Source organism: Kogia breviceps, chromosome 2, assembly GCF_026419965.1.
Source record: "Kogia breviceps isolate mKogBre1 chromosome 2, mKogBre1 haplotype 1, whole genome shotgun sequence".
Lineage (NCBI taxonomy): Eukaryota > Metazoa > Chordata > Mammalia > Artiodactyla > Physeteridae > Kogia > Kogia breviceps.
The window spans coordinates 78,509,473-78,535,203 of NC_081311.1; the positions used below are offsets into that span (position 1 = coordinate 78,509,473).

Here is a 25,731-nt window from a genome sequence, read left to right on the forward strand (position 1 = left end):
CACAACATTGCAAATCAACAATACTTCAGTAAAAGATTGGTTTGACCATAAAGTTCGTTCGGGTTTTTTGTAACATCTTATGGAAAAACCCGAACGGACTTTTTGGCCAAACCAATATACAGAGAGAGGGGGGGAAAAAAAAGCTTCAATCCAAAGCCCTCTGGTTTTTATTTCACTGTGTTTTGTGGATCAAGACAGAATAAGAACCTCTCAGCATATGAATTCTGCACTAACTGACATTAAATGCCCCCTCCATGCCCTGACCCAGCCTCTTACCACCCAGTCGGCTGGACCACCAGGATAGGAGCTACTTCAACTCTCTGACAGAGATCTAGGATGCCTCTGCCCACTGAGCCCTTGAACGCAGGCCTTCCACCAAAGTCCATCATTCAGGAAATATTAAAAAGACAAATCCTACTACAGCAAACACAGTGAAATTCAAAAGGAACAAAAGCACTAACATCAAACCATCCACGTCCCTTTCCAGCAGTGATGACCTCCCCAGGAGAACATGCCTCTCGCAAAGGACCTCCTCCATCCCTCTCCAGAAGAGAAGAGGAAACACAAGAAGTGCCTGGTGCAGAGCCCCAATTCCTATCGCATGGATGTGAAATGACCAGGATGCTCTAAAACCACCACCGTCTTTAGCCATGCACAAACAGTAGTTTTAGGTGTTGGCTGCTCTACTGTCCTCTGCAAGCCTAGAGGAGGAAAAGCAAGGCTTACAGAGGATGCTCCTTCAGATGGAAGCAGCACTTAAAGCACCCTGAATCAAGATGAATGGGAAACCATCCCAATAAACACACTTTGGGTTAAAAAATAAAATCCACCTCCAACATGCATAAAAGTCCATAAAGTACTACAATTCTAGTATTAGATTATTTTTCAGTTAACATACGGATATTTAAGGATTTGCCAGCTTTCTTTTCTCAACCAAATTAAAATCAGGTAGATAAAGCACCACCCATCACCTCTCCCTTTCAGGGACACATGTTATAACATGTCAGCAGAGCTGGATTTACAGCTTTTTATCACCAATGAGCTACGTGACCCTGGGGTAGTAACTTCACCCCTGTAAGCCTGTGATTCCATACCTGCAGAATACTTCACAGAACTGAAAGAAGCAAGAATTAGAGTGGCTGGCACAGTTCTGGGTACACTGTTGAGTGAAAAATAGACGTCAGCTATCACTAGTTTTTCTTCTATTGCCTTCTTGTCACCAAAGTCTTCTCATTCGAGCTATACACCAAATAGCATTCCAAAACCATGAAAAAGGAAGAGAATTTGGCAACACGTTTTAGATAACATCTTACGGAAGCTTTGGACAGTACAATTCCTTACTGTTTGCACGTAATTGTTGTTATTAAACCACTATGCGACACAAATGCCCTCCCCACTCTATTCTAGATGACACCTCTAGAAATTAAAAGCTGGCCTCCTACACTGTCTTGTCACTTTTAAGTACAATGCATTTCACCAATAATCACTTCTTGTCTATCCCCCGAAAGGAGCAACCCTGTTTCAAAGACTCTCTTTTTTTTTTTTTTTTTTTTTTTTTGCGGTACGCGGGCCTCTCTCTGTTGTGGCCTCTCCCGTTGCGGAGCACTGGCTCCGGACGCGCAGGCCCAGCGGCCATGGCTCAAAGGCCCAGCCGCTCCGCGGCACGTGGGATCCTCCCGGACCGGGGCACAAACCCGCATCCCCTGCATCGGCAGGCAGACTCCCAACCACTGCGCCACCAGGGAAGCCCTCAAACACTCTTAAATGGTGATTACAATAGGGAACAAGTTGGGAGTCTAAATCTACTAAAAACGCCTGTATCTCAAAAATGCCTATACAGAGGCTGTGTTTTGAGGTCTCTAAGTTGCTTTGAGATCTGAGGTGTTTTTCTAAATAAACAGAATAACTACTCGTACCACATAACATTCCCCAAGCCAACAATGCCTTCTAAAGCACAATAATAGGTCACATTTTCAGTAATAAACAAAATATGTAAGCAACACCATTGGAAACATAAGGGAAAAGACAAAACACTTCAAAGACACAGAAAGGAAACAACAGGACCTAGGTCCAGAGGGATACGCTTTTAAATCCTAGAAATCGGTGAGAGGTGAGACATGGCGCAATTTAATACAAACTCAGGATTCCAACTATATTTATACCAACATGCAATTTTCCCACCAAACCACAAAACTATTCCTGAACATCATAGCCACCTGTCCCATTTCCTAATCCTAACAGTAATGTTTAACTTTTCGCTAGATTCCAGACTTGATCAACTCACATCTCTAACAGTAAAGAACAGCCCTTTCTCACCATTCCTGGCTTCTGTAGGAAAGGATTCTCCCTGACCACCCACTCCAGGCCTCCCTCTACCTCATCACTCTCGCCACCCCCAGGAGCCAACCTGCACCAGCTGACTGGGAAAACCTGGGGAAAAGCAGGCACGCCCGGCTCAGCTCCGCCCTTTCTTCCTCTTGGGAACATGCTGCGCACAGGATAGGTCCCCTATCGGTAATAAACGTGATGTTCTAATCTTTCATCTGCTTTACTCTGGTATTGCTGTTCCCCACATTCTTCAGAACCTAGGCAAGAAACCAGATGCTGCTGCCTGGGTCTCTACTCAAAGACCAAAACACCAAGACCACCTGAGAAGACGCAAACACAACCAAAGCTCCCACTGATGATGCAACAGAGAACAAACAAATGTTCTGAAGTAATTAGGACCTCTGGAAACACAGCATAGTGGTTAACGGCAAAGTATCTACAGCTGGAATGCGATATTTGAACCCCTCTCTGCCAACTATAAAACTGGGGGCAAATTTCTTAATTTCTCTGGGCCTCTGTTTCCCCACCTGTCAAACGGGGATAATAATAGTAACTTACGATTATTAATACATGTAAACATAATAAGCTAAGTAAATGTTAGCTATTACTAATATTACCATTTTTCTTATCTCTTTGTCTTACCGTTATTACTATTTTGCATCACAAGGAAAGACTTGAAAAGAAATACTCATCCATGATAGGTTAGATTACATTTTGTAAGTTCATGTCTATAGTAGGACTCCAAGAAAAATGAACTATAATGGAAAAGTTGTAGGAAAATGAATCAAATTGGTCCACTGTGGGTGATGTCACCTGAAAAGACAGTCTTGTCTTACAACAGAAGAGGAAATATAAGGGTACACCATTCGGCCCCCACACACAAATTCTTTGTGTTTGTTTTTTTTTTTTTCTTTTGTTTCGGCTCTTGTTTTTCATGTCAATAACTGCTCTTCAGCTTCTCCCCAAATATGTGATGTGTGTCAATCTGCCTGATGATAGACCAATCAGGGCAAACCTGTGGTGTGGACAAATATTTTTCTGGATGACAGAAGAAAAGTCATGCGTCCTTTGCTCAGGGTTTCTGTGACCCAGGACGAGTTACTTCTCTCCCTGTATTACATACCTTAAAAAAATAGGAGGAGAAAAGAAAGTTCTGTTATTTGACTCACCAGAGTACATATTAACTGACCAAATATGCCTACAGCTAAAATACCAACTCTGGGAACAAAGTTAGGTTATCAGAGACCTTTCCTCTTATTAAAGGAACCAAAATCGACTTTATGCCTTAACTTAGCATTGTTCAGGAACACACATGCCTCTCTGCCTATCACACAGACATACAGAGTCCTGTTAACAGGCTCAGATGAATCACCAGCACTACTCTTCAGGACACGTCTTTTCTTGAGGTGTCAACTTGCTCTGACAGCAAGCATGCAGGACCGCAGCTCAGGTGGAAGCTTGCAGACGGGCAGCACACAGATGCCTCGTTTTTAGAAAAGCACAGAGTTCCTTAAAGTTACTGCTGGAAAAGTAAGTCCACTCTGTCTTGGTGGGACAAGGCACGTGCCACAGGTTCTAGCATTCTCATCTTCTAACCTAGAGAAACAGGTGCTATAAACAGGGAATTAAGCAAAACGCTGGATGCTGTAGATCTTTTCATTGTCTTAACTGTTTTTCTATTATTCAACTACAGGCTAGAGATTTCTTAGTTCTCACCAAACTTGCATCATTTTAAGCCGACGGGTATATGTTAAAAAGGAAGAAGATGTTAAATAAAATGCTGACCCCAAGTAACGCAGGACAAGCCTGCCTCATATTTATCCTGAAAACAATAATTTGAGCAAGAAACATAAGTTTGGGGCTGGGAAATGCTATTACTACTGGATTATTAGGAAAAATCTCCCCAAGGCTAAAAGCAGAGTGCATCTCTATCTACCTCACAAGTATCATCAAGACCTTAAATGCAGACTGAAAACCTCAAGGAAGAAGAAAGACATTTCTTTCCAGAGTACTACCAAAAATGTGAGGAAAAAGACGACAGACGCAGCAAAAGACAGGACTCCGGGTTAACAAAAATAAGAGGTTTGAGTATCTTTGAAGAGCTGTAACATTCAGAGATTCTCTCTGGCTTATTTTTAAACCAACAAATCCACTGGCCCTAAACTTCCATTTTGATACATTCTGAAAGATGATACAAAATGTTACACTAATGCAACAGTCCCAGGATAAAACAGGCACACAGGTCCTCCTGTAGCCCCACTAGCCCCTCCTTTCCATAGTCCCTGACAACGGTCACTCCCAAACCTCTCACACCGTCTGCCCTGGAACAAGCTGATGCTTACATTTCAAATATTTGTCTTACCAAAAAAACAAAACATACTAAGACCAAACACGAGCAGGGTGACTAATTGTTCCGTTGAAAGGTTGCGATGTCATCTACAAAATGGAACACATCATTCCCCCAGGGTCCAGGCTGAAAGGGCTGACACTGACCTGCTGACATGGAAAAGATTACCCATGTCTGTGCTGACTTTGACCACCACCCGGAAAAGGTCACTTCAATGAGCCACTTGAGAAAGACATTAAAGCCTCTCCTTCTTTGTTAAATCACACAGTTGCTCTACATGCATTTAAATCAAGAAACAGGTAAGAAACCAGCTACTAATTCTAGTTGAGAACATGTAAGTGCTAAAACGCTAAAAGATTCTTCTTTTAAAACAATTGATAGCATACGTGTCTAAGTCACTATAGGTGTTTTCAGCAAAATGTCTGAGATGGCCTGAAATTTCCCAGAATTTTCATGCCCTTCTCTTTTTGAATCACATCTTTCCAGTACAGAAGAGCTCTATTATTTCTTAACATTACATGTGAATCTACAATTACCTCAAAAATAAAAATTAAATTACAAATTTTTAAAAAAATTAAAAATCACATCTTTCCCTATCATTGTAATACCTATAAAGTATTGACATGTACACACTCCTATATTTAAAATAAAATGCCTTAAAAAATATCAATCATATGAAATCATTAAGGAAAATTTAATAAAATAAATACACGATCTATATGCTAAAAATTATAATAATGAGAGAAATTAAATAAATTCTAAATAAAAACAGCTATATACCAAAAAAGAAAACCACAAAAAGGTCATGGTTGTGACCAAAACAGTTAATCAAATTATTTCTACTACTATTTTATTCAGAAAAATCACGCTTTCTCTTGCACATTTCATCAAATTTAATGTCCTAAATAAGCAGAAGTGAGCTCCTGTTTTGGTGTTTCATCAAATCAATACTTTCATTCAAGTCTTTCACTAATCAAAATAATAATAAATGAACATTTTTCCAGAAAAGTAATGGATTTAAAGAATATAAATGTGTAAGATACTTTAGCTAGCAACTTCCAAGGCCAGGAGGCATATCTCCAATGTTAATGAATGAAAGAGACAAGCAGACTTTGCCTTGCTGGACTCCTTCCAAACGCTGAGGACAGTTTTGTTCTCTTAGGTGGTTTCCCCAACCACTACTTCTTGATAATATTCACCTGACATTCCTATACGTATTTTCTCAACTACAAAATACCTGCTCAAAGAAGCTATTGTGAGCATCCAAGATAATGCATAGAGTGAACCCAATAGGTGTTCAATAGTGAGTACCTAATCAATCATATATGCTTTGCAACATCATAATCATAGTTATTAGCACAGACATACGTATGGGACAGGTATGTCCTGTATCTGCTGCTCAGCACAACGCCTGCCACTGCCACATGGCAGGTCTCAAAAGATATCTGTTGAGTAAGTGGAAAAAGGAGATTCCGAGATTGTCTAAAATTGCACAGCTTTGGACTTCCCTGGTGGCGCAGTGGTTGAGCGTCCGCCCGCCGATGCAGGGGACACGGGTTCATGCCCCGGTCCGGGAAAATCCCACGTGCCGCGGAGCGGCTGGGGCCGTGAGCCACGGCCGCTGAGCCTGCGCGTCCGGAGCCTGTGCTCCGCAACGGGAGAGGCCCTAACAGTGAGAGGCCCGCGTACCGCAAAACAAAACAAAAAAGCACAATAAAATTGCACAGCTTTAAGTAAGCATGAGTAGAAGCCGGAACTTGTGGCCCTGGTCTCATGCTCCTTCAAATTCACAGTGAGCCCTTGTTCTGATGCTGGCCTTTGGTGCCTGTCTCATTTGACAGTCATGTGAGGCAAGTGTTGTGCTCCCCCATTTATACACGAGGAAATAAAGGCTGAGAGAGGAGAGTAACATCCCTTCCCTCCTCCTGACTCTCTGCAGGATCTCAGTTTTGTGCAGGTATTCATGTGCCTCAAGGGGCCACCCCACTGTGAGCTGCAGAGGTGATTCTCACTTTGTTAGTAATTATTTCAGGGATGGGCATTTGATCGTTCTCTGGTTAATGAGACCTGAGAGAAGTCTCTTGGGGAAAAGGATTCTGGGAAAATGATCCTCTCTAGTAGGAAAGGACCATAAGAAGAAGTGGTCTTTTTTCTTCCTCCAGTCATTGTCACGTCCAGATGTGACGCCCGGTAGTCCCGTAGCCAACTTGCTGGGAGTTAACAGACAGACTAACATCAAGTGTTAGAAGAGCGATGGGTCCCCTGCATCAGCCAACTCTCAAGGGGCCCCACCTCTCGACTTCACTGAGCAATTCCCTTTGGTATAAGACATGTGAAAATAAGAGTCTCTTATTTGCAGCTAAAAGCACCCCAAGTGGTCTCCTGCCCAAAGTCAGAGAACGCCCTATTCAGACTCAGATGTATCTGATGCCCTCGCTTGTTCTTGTTTTTTTTTGGCCACCCGTGACCCTAATTCCCTGACCAGGGATCGAACCCATGTCCCCTGCACTGGAAGACAAAATCTTAACCACTAGACTGCCGGGGAAGTCCCCTGGCTTGTTCTCTTGATTATTGCATTTCACTGGACGGTGGGCACCCCACTCAAAGCCAGAGGCCACATGAAGAGAAAGCACTGACTGTGTGACAGGTCCCTTCTAGATACTTCATATACATTATGTAATTTCTTCCCCATAACCCAGCCTTTGACCCTAGGACTCAAATGCCAAATTCACCATAGTGAACTGCCTCCTGAAGAAGGCTGGATTTTACTAAAGCTGAAAAAAACTTTTTTCTTAAGAAGCAATCAGTAGTATCAAAAGCCTTGATTTGAAAAGTAGGGCAGAAAGACAATGTGCTTCGGAGGTGAAACCTGTAACATCTTGGGTAGTTGTTCAACCTCCCCTAGGCTGCATTTCCTCAATTACAAAACACCTACTCAGAGAAACTCCTGTGAGACAGCAGGTATTCAATACTTAATAAATACTCATAGCTAACAGTCCTTCTGAATCGTATCTACAGTAGCACTGGAAAAGAATCTATGAGCAGAGAAACATTTGAGTGGTTTCATATTAATCCTGTAATCATAAACAATAAATCACAGTTTTCATTCAGCAAGGATTCCTCTTAATGTTTCTCCACCATCAAAATGAAAAATAACCCTTAATAATCTATTATCTTACTTATCTTTCCAGAGATGACAGGCAATTATTAAATCCTACTGATGTTTCCTCAATGGAAGAGCAAAATGAAAAATGAATGTGTAACAAAAATCATCCAACCAGCTTCTAAATAGCTCAGAAATGTTAACAGCATAGCCACCCTGCATATCAAGATACAGATTTCATAGACCACTAAGTTATTAGTTACTAAATGATTTTAAATTTTGCCATAAATTCCCTTGTCCCCATTAACTATTATTTCACATTCTGAATGCCACAGTAATAAGCCCTCTGAGCCAAACCAACAGAGCAAAGCCTCTGTATTCAGACCACAGTCTCAAGGTACAAATCCCTGCTCTCTCTCAGTGGGTACTCACGGGGCCTCAGAGAAAACAGAGGTCCCCTCTGGAGGGCACAGGGGAACTCCGTCAGCAGTCACTGTTCCCATATAATCACAGCTCCCAATTCCATCCTCCCGTGCCTGTACCTTGGAATTTGTACTTTCTCATCACCACAACTAACACTTCCTGAGCTAGTGTTTACTATGCACTAGACATTGCTTAAGTACTTTGCAATCCTGTCAACTAGGTGCTATTATTATCCCCATTTGACAGAGGAGAAGACAGAGGCACAGAGAAGTAACAAGCCCAGGGTTGCGTGGTTAGTATGTAGTGTGCAGCCAGGATTCAAAGCCAGGCCAACTGTCACCAAAGCCTCTTCTTTTAACTGCTGCCTAAGGCCCTTGGTATCAACTAGTTGGTATCCCAAACTAAACCTTCCCAAATACTCCCACGGTCACTTTAGGTACATCTCACTTTCCATCCACTGTCTTAAAAAACATATCGTTTAGACTCTAACATCAAGAAGACAAGTAGCTCAACAGGTCACCTGAAGCCTGAGTCACCAAGAAGGAAAAGGTCTTTTTGGGGTTTTTGTTTTTACTTAAGTATAGGTGATTTACAATGTTATGTTAATTTCTGCTTCAGAGCAAAGTGATTCAGTTATACATACATATACATTCTTTTCTATATTCTTTCCCATTATAGTTTGTCACAGGATATTGAATATAGTTTCCTGTGTTCTACAGTAGGACCTTGTTGTTTATCCATCCTATATATTACAGTTTGCATTGAAAAGGTTTTAGTATCAATATTATGGCACCAGGAACTAGCAACACACACAGCAGAGAATGAGAGCAAAAGATCACAAAAGATTTCTTTGAAAGGAAAACCAAGTAAAATCAAGTAAATAAGACATGTCACAGCTGTGACCAAAGATGAGGCAACATCACTTCCCTTTTGAAGGTCACTTCTCAACCCAGGATGCTCAGTGACCTGCCAGTCAAGGTGCCCATTGGGGAAGCCTCCCCCAGAGTGGGCAGCCTTCTTGGGCAGAGGTCCAAAAGGCTTCATCCCGCCAGCCCTGCACTCACTGTGTAAGAACCCTACTTCCTATTAGAGACTAAATACTACACTGTTTAGTACTTAGAATTTCAGGTGCCCTGGAGGGGCAGGAGAGGTGTGGGGCGCAGTCTTCCACTTGGACAAACATTAATTAAATACCCACTGTGCAAAAGGCATTGTGCTACCATTCAATAAGCATGGGCTACACCAAGCCCTATAGTAAATGCTTCCAACTGCAATATTTAAATAATGTATCGAATATATTACAGCTTTTAAAACATACAATCAATTTAACCCCAACATAAGGCTTAGAATCGTCATTTTTCTAGGTTTTATTGTAGGTTCCCAAAATATTTTATCATTTTATTGACTTTTTGAAAAAAGCAAAGAAATTTTTGCTTTAAAGCCCAATATTCAAGACTAAGTGTTGCATTATTATGTATCAATACCTATTGAAACAGGTATATAGGTGGAAAAGACTAAATTCATAGTGATTCAGATGTTATACGGAACCTAAATTTCATCTATGAACCAGAAAAGTCTTCAAAAATCAAAAATGAATTTAAGTTGAAAGCAAGAGGTCCTCATATATACATGATCTTACTGGACTAATATTTTTCTTTTTTTTTTTTTTTGTAGTACGCGGGCCTCTCACTGTTGTGGCCTCTCCCGTTGTGGAGCACAGGCTCCGGACACGCAGGCTCAGCGGCCATGGCTCACGGGCCCAGCCGCTCTGCGGCATGTGGGATCTTCCCGGACTGGGGCACGAACCCGTGTCCCCTGCATCGGCAGGCGGACTCTCAACCACTGCGCCACCAGGGAAGCCCTGGACTAATATTTTTCATCCCATATGTTGTTACAGGATTTACACTGAGAATGATATAACATGTTCTTTCCTTAAATATTTTTAATTTATACTTTCTAAACTTGAAATACTGGCTTATTATGGCATGAGATAACATTTTGACAGTTCCATATTTTTAATTCCTTAAATTTTGTGACCTAACACAATCTTAATAATATACTTACTAGAATATAATGGAACATATTTGTAATTCCTTAAAAAACTAAAAATAGAATTTCCATATGATCCTGCAATCCAACTCCAGGGCATATATCCAGACAAAACTTTAACTCAAAAAGCTACATGCACCCCAATATTCATAGCAGCACTATTTACAACAGCCAAGACATGGAAGGAACCTAAATGTCCCCTGACAGATGAATGGATAAAGAAGATGTGGTAGGGCTTCCCTGGTGGCGCAGTTGTTGAGAGTCCACCTGCCGATGCAGGGGACATGGGATCATGCCCCGGTCCGGGAGGATCCCACATGCCGCGGAGTGGCTGGGCCTGTGAGCCATGGCCGCTGAGCCTGCACGTCAGGAGGCTGTGCTCCACAGCGGGAGAGGCCACAGTAGTGAGAGGCCCGCATACCACACACACACAAAAAAAGATGTGGTATATATATATACAATGGAATATTACTCAGCCATAAAGAAAGAATGAAGTAACACCATTTGCAGCAACATGGAAAACAGACTAGGTTTTGAAGACCAGCAGATATGGGTTTCCTAGTTTTGTAACCCTGGGAAATTGCTATATCCACATCTTTAAAATGGGGCTTAAACAGGATGTATATGTAAACTATTTAGCTCAGTTAGAGATTATCATAATAAGTGAAGTAAGTCAAAGACAAATATCATATGATATCACTTATATGTGGAATATTAAAAAATGATACAAATGAACTTATTTAAAAAACAGAAATAGACCCACAGACATAGAAAACAAACTTAAGGTTACCAAAGGAGATAGTGGGGGGGGGGGCACAGGGGTGAGGGGATAAATTAGGAGGTTGGGATTAACATATACAAGCTACTGTATATAAAATCGGTAAACAACAAGGACCTACTGCATAGCACAGGGAACTATACTCAGTATCTTATAATAACCTATAATGGAAAAGAATGTGAAAAATACATATGTGTAACTGAATGTGTACTTTGCTGTACACTTGAAACTAACATGACATTGTAAATTAACTATACCTCAATTTTTAAAAATAAAATAAAATGTTACTCCAGTAAAATATGAAACTTTGGCAACATGAGACTGCAAGTAAACAGTATTAACCCCTCAAACTATTCGTTGTAATGAATTAATAGAGAAACTCTTTAATTATCATGGAATGTACCTGCAGTATCCCAAGAACTGAGCTAAATAGTTTTCATATATATACTGTATAACCCCCATTTTAAAGATGAGGATATAATAATTTCCCAGGGTTCCAAAACTAGGAAACCTGTATCTTCTGGTCTTCAAAACCTAGAGGGAAAACACCCTCTTCATTTGTGTATGAATATAATAAAAAGTATTTTAGTATGTTTACAGTGATTACTATAGATCAAAAATACCCACTTAGGAGGCAAATACAGTCGGCCCCTGGTATCACAGAGAGATTGGTTCCAGAACCCTTCCCCTCCCAAGTACCAAAATCTGCAGATGCTCAAGTCCCTTACAGCCCACACTCCGTATCTGCAGGTTCTGCATCTGCAGGTTCTGCATCTGCAGGTTCTGCATCCGCAGATCCAAACAACCACGGATCCACCCTGAGTTGGTTGAAGCTGCAGATGCAGAACCTGCCAATACAGAAGGGAAACATGGCAACATAAATACATAAAAACTACTCCATATGATTTCAGGATACCAATGAACACGAATCCTCATTTACAGCATCTTAATTTGTTTTAGAAAAGAAGGCTGATAAATAATAAATATATGCCCCTGAAAACCAGAGACAACTATCTAGAGAGTCATACCAGTGCTAATCAATATTTAAGGGGCTTAGAACTCACAAACACAGCCTTCTGCAATATTCTAAAACATATACTGGTTTTCCATACAAAATATGCTTCTGACTTGTAGGCTTACGAATTATCAAAAATGATTGTGGGTTTGGAGGTGAGATGAGCCCTGGCTATTTCATTTCCTCAATTTAAAATTTAGTATATTTTCTCTATCAGCCTTTGATTTTCACATGAAAAGGATTTTAAAAGGCAACAAAATGGAAATCCTACAGGAAAAACAATGTCAGTGGGAAACGCTATCTATTCATCTAATCTTGACTTCTAGTTAAATTTTTACAAAATAAATGAAAAAAACCTGGAGGATAATTTTAAAACTGAAAATGTTAAATACGCTCAGAGAGGGCAACTGAAAAATAGTAAAGTATTTATAAGTATAGAATTAAATAATGACTTACAAACACTAGGACCTAAAATGAGGTTAAAGAAAGTGCCAGTGGGACAAGCTGGCAAGATGGTAACATACTAGAGACGTTAGTTTAGTTTTAGTTTCTAAAACTTTAAGAGTGATGTTCTTTTTTAAGCCCTGAGTTATAGGTGCCTAGGAAACCAATCAGATCTCAAGACACTGAAGGTTGATGAACCAGAGGCACTGTGCTTTACACGGTGAAAGCAGTATCTCACTCAAATCTTGCCTGTGCTACAGATTTTCCTCCTGGAAAGTTTTTCAAATGATTCTGGGAAGAAAAAAAAATTATTTTCAAGGTTGCTTTACCCTGGGATTGCTGGCTCAATTCCCAGGCCCAGTGAAAGTATAACGGGTGCCAGAACTAAGATGCCAGTCTTGTTTATAGAACAGAATGAACTTAAACCATATATACCCTCACCTTCTCTGAGTTGACTGCATCTGATGTGTGGAACATGCTTCTTGGACCACTTTCTTTCTCCTGCTCAAGAACTGCAAATCCTTGTAAAATTTCTAATGTCAAACTCCTTGGTATACATGTTTCAAAAGACTTCAAAAGATGCATGTCTTTGATCCAGCAATGCTGTTTCTAGGGATGTTTCTTAAGAAAAGAATTTATTATGTTCACAAAGGTGCACGTAAAAGGATTTTCCCTGTAGTATTATTCATTATGTTGAAAAATCGGGACCTGTTAGAGGTTCATCAATAATTTTTTAAGTTTATTGACAGATCATATTTATCAGCACAATGGAACTTAAGGGGACATTAAAAACACCAAAGGCAGCCCTGTCTGGCCCAGAGCAAAAGTACTAAAAGATTTTAGGACTCACTTTTCGTTTCCTCTTTCCAGCCCCTAGTCTTGATAGCCTGGCCATCTCCCAACACCTCCCACCTGCTCCCCTTAGGAAGGTGACAAACCTGTTACATCCAGGTTGAAAGCTTAATTTTTTATAAATCTATAGTATTAAAAAAGCATTTTATAAATCTATAGCATAAGAAAAGAAGTATGGGGGCACTCATCTCTAGATTATAGGATTAAGAGTGAACTTAATTTTTTTCTGCACTGTGTTTAGTATTTCCTGAACTTTTCCCCGAAGAACATCCTTTGTAAACAACCAAACAAAAAACACTGCAATAAACAGCCAAAAACAGGACAGATGTCTGCAATTTTTTTAATGCTTAGTCACCTGCCAAACAGATTTAAGATGGCACTGTCATAAAACTGCCAAGCATCTTTGTTGCTCTGTGCAAATCTGACTTCAAATATCTTATTTATCTATTTAATTTCCCTCATCTAATTAACTTCATTTGTTTCCATCATCAATTTTAAGTATGTCCCACATAAAAGGTGACACTTTCCTCAAGTGGATACCCTACTTATCAACCATCCTCAGGAGTAATAAATCATGCTAGTTGGACTGAAATTAAGTGGGGTGAGTCACTAAGAATAATCCTTAAACACACACCGCAATTATTCAGTACACACGGAAAGCACTTTGGCATTCAGATAAATCAAGCATGGCATTGTTGATATTTCTTAGAAGTGGGCAAATCATGGTTCAGAGACTTGTCAAATGGATAAACAAACCAAAAAATAAATCCACTACAATAAAATTGCCTCCTGGAAAATAAATGATTCGTTACTTTGGCTCAAGAACCGATACAATGGTAGAATAAGTCCTAGACTTGGTATAGGGAAAACCAGATTTTCATCCCAGCTGTACCACTTACTAGCTATGAAAACTCTAGCAAGTTTAAGCTGAAGGTTTCCTCACCTGAAAATTAACTCTGAAAAATGTCAGAGGGTTATTTACGGTACAAATGCAAAATTATCAGGCTAAAAAGGTTGACTCAAAGAACATAACCAATTCCTAGCCTCTCTAGCATCACTGCAGAGTAAACTAATTAGCTGTGCACATATAGTCAATCAAATATGAGGGCCAGCATGGCCCCAGCTCCCTGAGTCCGTGCCATGGGATTGCACTGCACTTGAAATAGGCCATGGTGAGCCTAGAACTCAGTGATCTCTGAACCAGATAAAGTTTAAAGTTTCTATGCCCTATTTCCACAGGGAGGAACTGCACAAATGCATCCAGAAATGCCATTCGATAACCTCAGCAGTATCCAAGGCCAAGGCTGAACTCGAACATGGCACTGCTTGAGACCCACTCCCTCAGTAGCGTGTAGATTTCTCTGTGTGATGAAAACCAACTCAATCAACTCCATTTGCTCTCCCACCATTTTCCAACAGAAATATCCATGACAACACATGAAGCCTTCAACAATAACAGCACCAGAAATTAAGAAAATCAATTACATAGTTTTCAGTCTCTGAGGAATTATCCCGAACTTTGGCCCAGGTGGTCCCAGTCCCGCCTCACTCAGGCTGGACTGCTGACCCCAGAGCCTGCTTTTGGAGATGGTGGGAGAAGCTTCCTCCATCCGACAGCCCCAGGCAGGCATCAGAACCTCTCCGCACAGACTCTCACAAGACCATCGCACCCAGGAATGCCAGATGTCAGGAGGAACTGAGACTGAGGGAGTCGATGTGCCTTAGGACACAGTATGGTGGAGACGGGAAAAAAAACAGGGAGAAGACCTTCACCAGAGGAGCAGGGGAAAATGCTGACTCACCCAAGGTCAAGACCCACCAACTCCCACACCCTCAGCTACAGCCACTCAAGCTGGACATCAGAAACCAGCCAGGCCTATACATGTCAATTTGACCTTCAGATCTGAGGGGCGATTTTAGGAGCACTTAAGAACAAAGAGAATATTGGTAAAAGATGAGCTGTTTTAATTCAAGGATGGGCACACAGGGAAAAATGGTACCTAAGACTCTGTGACATGCCATAGAGAATCCCCAACATTTCAGAAGGAAAACATACTATAACTGGAATATGCGGCAGTCATGGTATTATAAAATCATTTTTACGAAGAGCTTATTGGCACAGAAATGCTAATGATATAAAAAGTGAAGAAAAACAGGACATGCATGATATGAATGATTCCAAACTTATTTTTAAACATGAAAGGAAAGAAGAATATACACATAAATATATAGAAAAAAAATAAAATATATTAAATATTAACAGCACCTTAGCTCTGGGTAGCAGGATTACAAGTAATTTTTATTTTCTTACAATTCTTTATTTCTTTATATTTTCCTACAAGTTTTCTATATATTACATTTCTAATAAAATTATTATAAATTAAGAAAAAGAGAAGTACAATCTTTCTAAAATCCAAGGACATTTCAGGTGTATCACACCCCCCCTGGCATTTTTAATTCACTTGGACTCATACTTCCCAAAGGAAAAAATATATAAGTAGCAAAATTAGAGCATTAGAACAAAACTAATATATGTAAACGTATATACATATAGTATATATAATTGTAAAGACTGGATCATATAAAAATCTAAGATGATGGCATTTCCAAAATCATGTCCAACAAAATGTTGTGTGTGTCTGTGTGTGTGTCTGTGTGTCTGTGTGTGTGTGTAGCATCTCAAAAAGCAAGTACTACTCGGCACTTCTAGTCCAACCACTGTATTATTCAAACATTTTTTTCAAAAGAAATCACATGACGTATGCATCTCCACACATCTTATTTTATGTAATAGAATATACAGTGTGCTTCAATTGAACAAAATACACAAACACCCACACAGCTCCTCATGTTACCATAGTCTTGGACATTCAAAATTGTCACTATTGTAGGCAAACAGTGGACTCGGCAAACTCCATAACGATGGCACCTGTTTTTGTCACTGACTCAATGGTTACCAGCGAAAACTCTGAAACCATTAGCAACTTCACACATACTTCAATACGGCAAGACAAAAATCATTGCAAAGACGCAGAGATTTTTGTGCACTAGTGCTGCATGCACTGGTGCATATGTGCCCTAACGTGTGAGCTTCTGCCCATGACGTTCACTGATCAACTGAACACCAGTTCATCCTGGGCGGTACAGCTGGCGAAGGCCACATGGGTCTCACTTAGAGCAAATCTGAATCCTTGTATCTTTCTAAAACCTAATACTCCTCAACTATTTTCAAGGACCCTAAGGTGAAAAATAAGAAAAAATTTAAAATGCTACAATAGATTTGTAATTATGTACAAAGCCGAAAAGGATGGGAACCTTTTAGAGTGCTGGGTTCCTACCAGTATTTAAATGGATTTTTTTTTTTTTCTATAGCTCATCCTAGAAAAATTTTGAAAAGACAGTCGTGCGGTTGGGTAAAATAACATAAAACACTTTATAAAAACTACTTTTCCCATAAGAGCTATTCCCACAGAATTCGTCACCACTGGTCTTTCAAATGTTTGACTTCATCCATGAAAATACAATATCCAGGAAAGCATCCAACAGCGGTTTGCTGAGTGCTCAAAGGTTTTCTAAATAAACTAATGTGCCTCATTTGTCACAGAAAAAGAACAGACACCACCTAAATAACTCACAACAGGGGCATCATTTCATAAAATAAGGTACCTTACTTGACACAGTGTTATTTAGGATTTCAATTACGGGACAAATGTAACATGACACAATGTTAACTGTAAAGTCAACATATGCAAGTGTCTATATTATTATTATATCTACTTGGGCTGTAATTAAACACACATGCAAAATGTAGTTGATCTATTAGGGTGAAAGGATTGTGAAAAACTTCATCTTTTAAGAAAATATTCATTACGTTGCTTTATAAAGTTGTTCCCATAGTAACTATTTCATTTAGAAGAGTTTCGCACTCACAATATTGCCCTCCTCGCCTACCTGCCATCCTACTTGCCTGCTCCCTTCTCTACATTTCCCCATCACAGGAGCTAAGAGATCAGAGCAGAGAAAACCTTTGCGTAGGAATGACATCAAAAGATGTAGAAAGCCATCTTCAGTATTTCTGAATGAGTACTGTTCAGAGCAAGTTTTCAGTTAACAAGTTATTTTTTAAAGAACACAGATTTTTAAAGGAAACTCTGTGTATATTTTGTAAAGGAAATGGACTAGGGGAAAATTTAGATTATACAAAGATATCCTCAAATCTGTTCCCAATATTGAAGTCTTCATAAGCAAAACCAGGTGGCAGAAAGTTTTGCAAATAGAAATAAGTGACAAAGATACGAAAGCACACTATCATCAGACACAAAAAAACAGATCCATCAGATCACACACGTCTACCTTGAGAAAAAATTTAACTCAAAATTTATAAGTAAATATAAGATTATGATGATGTTAGGACAAAAATCTTTTCTTACGTAGATGAAATTCACAACAGCCAACAGTATCTTCTAGGTCTTACACTAAGGTTTTTTGTCTGCCCCAACCTTATCTCTCCAACCTCTCTATCATCAATAAATATTGCCCTCAACGCAGTGGTTGGGAATCCGCCTGCCGATGCAGGAGACACGGGTTCGTGCCCTGGTCCGGGAAGATCCCACATGCCGCGGAGCGACTGGGCCCGTGAGCCGTGGCCGCTGGGCCTGTGCGTCCGGAGCCTGTGCTCCGCAACGGGAGAGGCCACAACAGTGAGAGGCCCGCATACCGCAAAAAAAAAAAAAAAAAAAAAAAAAAAAAAAAAATATTGCCCTCAAGCTCATTCAGAGCTGCCTTCTTTGAGAAAATCCAGCCAAATTGTGATAACCTATCTTTTAGTCATCTGGCAGTTCATGCAACAAATCAATAGATAATCAATGAAATAGATAGATCCAGTGGTGTTTATCACACTAATTCTGAATATAACCTATCTTCCTGTCCATCACCTGACAGATAACGTTAGCACATAACAGGCCTGTCATAAACCTTTCCCACAGTCCAATGCCAGAGTCATCATGCAACCAAGGGAGGATTTAGACATCAGAGCCTCCAGAGCCTGTCATCCAATGAGAATTTCACGTGGAAAGAAAGTTGGACCTTCCCTGTAAACCTCAGTGAGGATGGTGATGGGGAGGGGGGAACCAGGAGGATACTGATAATACCTGTGTGTGGAAAGGGACTTGCCTAAATTATTGTAAAAACTGAACCTATGGGCTAATAATTATTTCATTTCTAATGCATCAGCTTTTAGGAAAAGGACATCCTACCTATGTCTGTTTGCAATTTCCCTCTAGTAGTCAGAAAAACACAAATGAGATTTCACAGCAAGAATCACAAAGCTATTTTTGTCCAAACTGACAAGTGTGCATCTCATCTGAAGCTACAAATCAACGTATCTGTCCAGAACTATTAGGGGAATAAACAGCCGTCCAGACCAAGTTCTGCCAGTAAAACAAGACCTTGAATAATAGCAAGGGCACTGTCAGGACCTCAAAGAGACACTAATAGACTACAAAAGTAAACAGGCATCCAGTCAGGCTGATTTCTTTCATTTGGTTCCTGGCAACAAATGCAATGACAGACACAGGTCAAACATGTCTTGGTCCGGTCGTTTTCAATTCTTGGCTAAAAGAGGCTTATTTTAAAAACACAACTCAAGAAAATGCTACTCTGATATTTCTTATCATTAAAATTACCATCTTTCCATAAATGGTATCCTGTATCATTAAAATCCACATGGGAAGGCTTGGCAAAAGGCACAAAAAGAATGAGTTGGAAACCCCACCTTCATTACTCTTTTATGATGGACACACTGATAGAGCCAGATTCCTGAATGATTGATATCCCAGCTCCATCACCACATTCCAAACTGCAAATAGTTCAGGAAGTAAAAATTAAAAGAGGTAGTCATAGAACTTTAGCAGTTGATGGGAAAATTGAGGTTCCTTTGAACCAAATTCAGAGAAATAAGGACTCCAAACTATATTAACATATAACAAAATGGACTTGCTGTTTTCTATAGTTTATTTCTGGTTTCTTTTGGAGAGGAGCGGGGGAGGGGGAGCAGTTATAAACCCAAAGTATCAACATACTGACAAATATTTAAAATATGCCCCGGAACAGCAAAAGTAATACCCTAAAAATGTGCAAATTTTCCACTTATTTTCTGATGAAAATCTATTTCTACTTCATTCGTAAAGGAACACTGAGAATAGGTGATAATGAATAAAATAGAATGAACCAAAAATAAAGAGGCAGAGTGGAGCTGGACTGCCAGGATTCAAATCCTAGCTCTACCACTCATGAGCTGTTTGACTTTGGGCAAATTAATTAACCTCTCTGTTTTCCTTATCTTTAAAAGAGAGGTGATAATAACAGGCCTATTTCATAGGGTTCCTAAGAGCAGTTAAAGGAGTTATCAGTGGCAAAATACTTAGTGCAGATATAGAGTGGTATAGAAATATTTATTACTGTCAACAAAAATCAGCTCATTAACTAAAGTTTCTGGAGTAAATTCAAATTAGCATAATTTTAAATTCAATTATAAATGCAGATACTGATATATCATTGAATTTTTGTTAGAAAACGATTTTATATTGCATTTTCCCCATGCATCGGAGATATCTGCAGACATGAAATTATTTTTCATGATCTACAGAGTTGAGAGAATCCGCAGAATTGTTGCAACCCTATCCTGTTCTGTATTGTTATTTCTCAGTCCAAGAATGTCTTGCCTCTATCACGCAAGTAAAATTTCCTTGAAGACAAAGACCACATCAGATTTTCATCTTATATACTCGGCAGGACCCTGCAAACTAGTACACATGAAGCTTGCACTCATGAAGTTAACTGGATTAATCTGACAATTTTTATGGCAAGGACCTGGAATTTAATTAAGTTTATTAAATTCTTAGTGTAAATACAGAAAACTTAGACAATTTGGTTATACTATAATCCTTCAAGTTGTTGAAAACTTTCTTAAGTCATACATGGACTACCATTTCTCCAGAAAGAAAGAAAAAAGCAAATATATTTCTAAAAATCATTTCTTCTAGTGATTTTCTGAATCTTCTTACAGTTTTCCAAGGTCCTAAAAATTGTGGATTACAAAATATACTGTGAACACTGGTCCATTCCAAAACACCAAGAACAAACAAATCAATCCTCCAAGCTGAAAATCTACTCTTTCCACATTTTTCAATACTTCTCAGAAGGAAGCCTATTTAAGAAAACAGATCTGCTCCTTATTTATAAATGCTAAAGAGATAGAAACTAGCACAGAACAAAGAATTCTAAGAAAAAGATCCCACCCTCAAAAAAAATGTCAATGCTATATTCAAACATATTTAATAAATATCATTAAAAATCTAATTCCTGGGAATTCCCTGGTGGTCCAGGGGATAGAACTCCACACTTCCATTGCAGGGGGCATGGGTTCGATTCCTGGTCAGGGAACTAAGATCCCACAAGCCTCGTCTCCCAGCCAAAGAAAAAAAAAGGTATTAAAAAAATCTAATTCCCTTAAAATGCAAGGATTAAGCACACCACATTTCATGAAAAATGCAGCACTTCAGATGGTAATACATCTGTATAATGACAGAAAAAAGATTAACATTTTTGTAGACTCAACACATCAACTAGATAGTCCTGTAAGAATAAAATCGTATTCATTACAGATGGGAACAATTGGGTCATTTCATTTGCAAGCAATTTGATGAGAAATGACTCATCGACAGTACTTTCTGGAAACCATTCTATCAAAAACTCTGAAATGTATGGCCATAACCTAGATTTCGTCATTACCTCAAGACAATTCTACTTTCTGCGTTGGATCACAACCTTCCTCCTTCTCTTTCCCACTGCCTCTTCACCAAAAATTTGTCCAGGTGTATCAGACCTGTTCCTGACTTCTTTTCCTCCTGTAAGCAGCAATCGCACTCATCCACGACTGATTAAGTCAACTACATCTTAAAACCAACTCCCCCGGTAATTCACAAGACTCAGCTAGGTAGTACCACTAGAAATCTAATTTTAATCCTAGCTGAGCACTATCACTATTCATTTCTCTTCCCATTCCCCCAGCTACAATTCTAGAAATTCACCACTTCTTCCAGTCTTCTATTCAATCCTTAACTACTGCCATTTCCACAAGACAACATTACCTCCCATCTCCTCATCAAGTCCACAATACGCCCGCATTTCCATGTTTACATAAATGTACCTTTCAGAAATTTGCTTGATTTATTTATTATGTTTGCTCATCTTCCTCACTGGGATAAAAATAGTCAAGTCCTTTTCATCTGAAAAAGTCTTTGCCTCAATACTGTTAGGTGGTTATATAATTAAGGAATATACAAAGAGATTCAGAGACAGAAAACTATGGTTGAGCAATAAAAGCAGAAGAGTAATAAAATTCAAGACCAGTTAAAAAAACAACAACTCTTAGCAAAATCAGGATGAATGGGAACTTCCTTAGAGAAAGCATATCAAACATCATAGTTAATGCCCAGTTATAACACTTCTATTGAACCTTATGCTAAAAATCTGAGTTTCTGCAATGGGACAAGAAAAAGAAATAAAAGACATGAAGATTACAAAAGACATTACTCACAGACAATATGATTGGCTATAGGATCTTCAGGCAAATTATGTGCATGAGTTCAGCAAAGTGGCTAATATAACATCAGTACACAAAAAATTAATTTACTTCATATAGACCAAGAACAAACAGAACATGTAATTTTTGAAAAGATCCCATTTACCACAACAAGAAAAAAAAAAAAAAAGTACCTAGAAATAAGTGTAACAAAAGATACCTACATCTTTCTGAAGAGAATTATAAAACTTCAAATATATACATGAATGGGGAGCAAAATAAATGGAAAGAGATACCATATTCATAGATGGGAAGGCTTAAATTTAAAAATATCAACTGTCCCCAGAATGATCCATAAATTCAATGTCATTCTAATTAAAATACCAACAGTGTACTTCATATACTTTGATGAGCTAACTCTTAGATCTATGTCAAAATCCAAAGTGCCTAAAATAGCTAAGAACATGTTAAAATAAAGACCAAAGCAGAGAACTTATTATCAAAACTTACTAGAAAGCCATAGTTAAGACAATATGATAATGACACAGAACTTGAACAGACTTGGAAGGACCAAATGAGAACCACAAGTATATTAGGAATTTGAAATATGTCAGAGCTGACATATAAATAATTGGGGTAAAGATGAACAATGATAAATCAGTATTAATTTGGAAAATATAAAATTCCAAGAGAAATTCCAGGTGAATTCAGTAATTGTGAAAAGCAAAACCCAGAAACTCTTAAAAGATGATGCAGGAGAAAAATTTTATGACTTTCAGAGAAAGAAAAAATTCTTAATTAAGAGAAAAAGAACACCATCCATAAAAAGAAAAGGCTGATTAAAATCTTAAAATTCTGTGTATCAAAAGGCATCATAATGGTAAAAGGCAAACCAAGACTGGGAGAAAATATTTACCATACAGAAAAATAATACTTATATCTATAATATAAAATGAACCAAGGAAAACAGCTCAGTGATAAAATGAACAGAGAATTTAAATAGGTAATTTCACAGAACAGGAAACCCAAATGCCCAATAAATATACAAAAAGATGTTCAACCTTGCTAATCATCAGGAAAATGCAGTTTTAAAACTTTGTTACATCCTTCAGATTGGCAAAAAAAAAAAATTTTTTTTTTTGTCCGCACAGCATGTAGGATCTTAGTTCCCCGACCAGGGATGGAACCCGCGCCCCCTGCAGCCGAAGCAAGTGCAGAGTCTTAACCACTGGACCACCAGTGAAGTCTCAAATTTATTTTAATTAAAAATCTGATAAATCCCAACTGTGAAAAGTCAGGAACTCACTCACTATAGATGGAAGAATAAATGGCACAATCATTTAGAATTGCAACCTGTCAATAGTTGGAAAAGCTGAAAAAGCACAAGCCCTCAGATTTAGCAATTCATGCACTAGGTGTATGCCCTAGAGAATCCTGTACATGTGCTCAACGAGACATGAACAAGAATGTTCACAAGAGCAGTGTCTCAAACAAACAACACACCTGAAAACAATATAAATACCTAAAGATAGGAACAAATTAAAAAACTGTGGTATATGCAATATGCTTACAATGGAATGTTATACAGTGACATATCAGTGAATCAGTGATCAATCTAGAGAAATCTCAAAACAACGCTGAAGAAATAAAGAATACAAAAATGTATCACTTTATCATTATTTTTAAACTTACAAAAGAATGCTATATATTGCTTATGTATGGATGTATGGATGAAGGGAAACATGCATGAAAATGATAAACATCAAATTTAACAGAATGATTCTCTCTGGGAAGCAGGGAGGGAGTAGGGCGCCAGAGGAGCACATGGGAAGTTTCAGTAACATCTGTACACGTTTTTCTGAATCTGGGTAGTGAGTACTTGAGTGTTGGTTACAATATTCTTCACTCTTTTTTATATGCCTAAAATATTTCATCTTTTAAAAGATGGAGAAATCTGAAGATAGAAGACATAGGTGTGTACTTTACAATGGATGCATTTAATTGTATATAAATTACACCTCAATAAAGTTATTTTTAAAAAAGGAAAAAAGTTACAACCTGTATTTAAGGAATTGCTGTATAGAACATGGTCCAAATATTTTCAACCCAGCTCCAACCTGTGTTCCTAAAGATGGAGCCTAAGCTAAATACAGGTGAAATATTTTAAAATAATAAAAACAATGAATAATTTTTGGAATAATTTTTTAAAGTAACCAAGTGTTTAAAGTCTAGAATTATTTTAATAAATTAAATTTTAAATTTTAAATTAGTAATTTTAATAAATTAAACTTGGTAAGTTTACATTTATTAAATTTTATTAACTTAATAATCAAAAAATACTAGTTTATTTTTAAAGCCAAAGAGAAAGATTTTTCTCCATGTAGATAAGTTCCAGTCTCCAAATCACAAACATTCTATCATGCATGACCACATATCATGGTTTCACTGAAAGACTATTGGATTAGAAAGAGAAGACTTCGGTTCTAAACTACCTAGCTAGTAGAATTTTGTAGAAAATCTAATAAGAAAATGTATATGACAATATTTTAAAGGCATAAGGTATACCATTAAAAAAATAAGGAGACAATATTATTACTATCATAAAGCCAGATAAGTATGTTTCCATGTGTTATTATTCTACCCAGGTTATCCAACTAAAAAAAAAAAAATTGTTTTCATTTTTCCTTGTCTCAATCAATAAATATATTTCATACAGTTAAAATGCAAGTAAAAATAATTTGTTATTAGAACATTACAAGTCTACCAAAAGTACGTTTCACTAAGTATTCTTAGATCATAACATATTCAGCTGTTTCTTAAGCTGCCATTTATTTAACACTTGTAATTGATGATTTCTTAGCTTATCCTGACCTTTGCATTATGAGAAAGGAAAGCACTGCTCTGATGTCCTTGAAAAGTTAGCCTTAGGATTGGAAAAGAAATGAACACATTCTATAGGTACCCAATGCTTTAAACAACCTGCCAGACAGGAGGCACTAGTAGATAATTAGCTATTTGAAGACTGAAATTATAAAGAAATTTCCCCAAAGAACTGGTTTTGTTTCTTCATTAGTATTCACAATTCAATAATAAGAAGCAGAGTTAATACGTGATGACTGTTCACAACTTTTGGGGTATTATGCGAGGCCCTTCACATGTATTAGCTGAGGCCCTTCACATGTATTAGCTCCTTTATTCCTCACATCCACACAATGAAGTGGGAAATATTATGTCCTTTCACAGGTGAGGAAACAGGCATAAAGAGGTCAAATAGCTAACTGAAGATTATATAATTACTAATAGTAAATTTGGAACCAGAATACAGGTCCATCCGGAACCAAATCTGGTATTTTTAACCACTATTCCACAGTGCCTCAGTATATAAATACAAATGCAGAATAATAATAAAAGGCAGAATAGAGTGCACTCCCCAATTAATGTCAAGATTGATGGAGACATTGAATTCTAATACTGGTTCTTTCTAAGTGTCAGAATGTCGAGTGATCTAATTTTTAAGTTAAAATTAATCATTGAAGTTTTAAATTTAGTTTTCTGTATTTTCCAAAATTTATACAATGGAGCATGTTCAACTTTTATAGTAAAAGTAAATGTATCGGAAAACTAACAAGAAAATATGTTTATATGCATGAACTTAACAGCTTGAATAATAACTTAAGAGTTCAAAGAGTTTGGAGAAATTTTAAAATACCTATTCACAGATCAGATTCAATTCACACGTGCGGATAACGTGATAGGTGCCAGGCTCTGCGTGAGGCACCTACCTTTGCAAACACCTGTACCTATGAAG

General features: G+C 38.3%; 1 protein-coding gene and 1 pseudogene across 1 annotated transcript in view; one reads left to right on the top strand and one right to left on the bottom strand.

The window, feature by feature from the left end:
* Positions 1-25,731, bottom strand: part of RYR2 (ryanodine receptor 2) — a 746,950-nt gene that overhangs the window by 573,901 nt on the left and 147,318 nt on the right. The window lies entirely within an intron of this gene.
* LOC131750352 (small ribosomal subunit protein eS27-like) lies at positions 512-780 on the top strand (annotated as a pseudogene).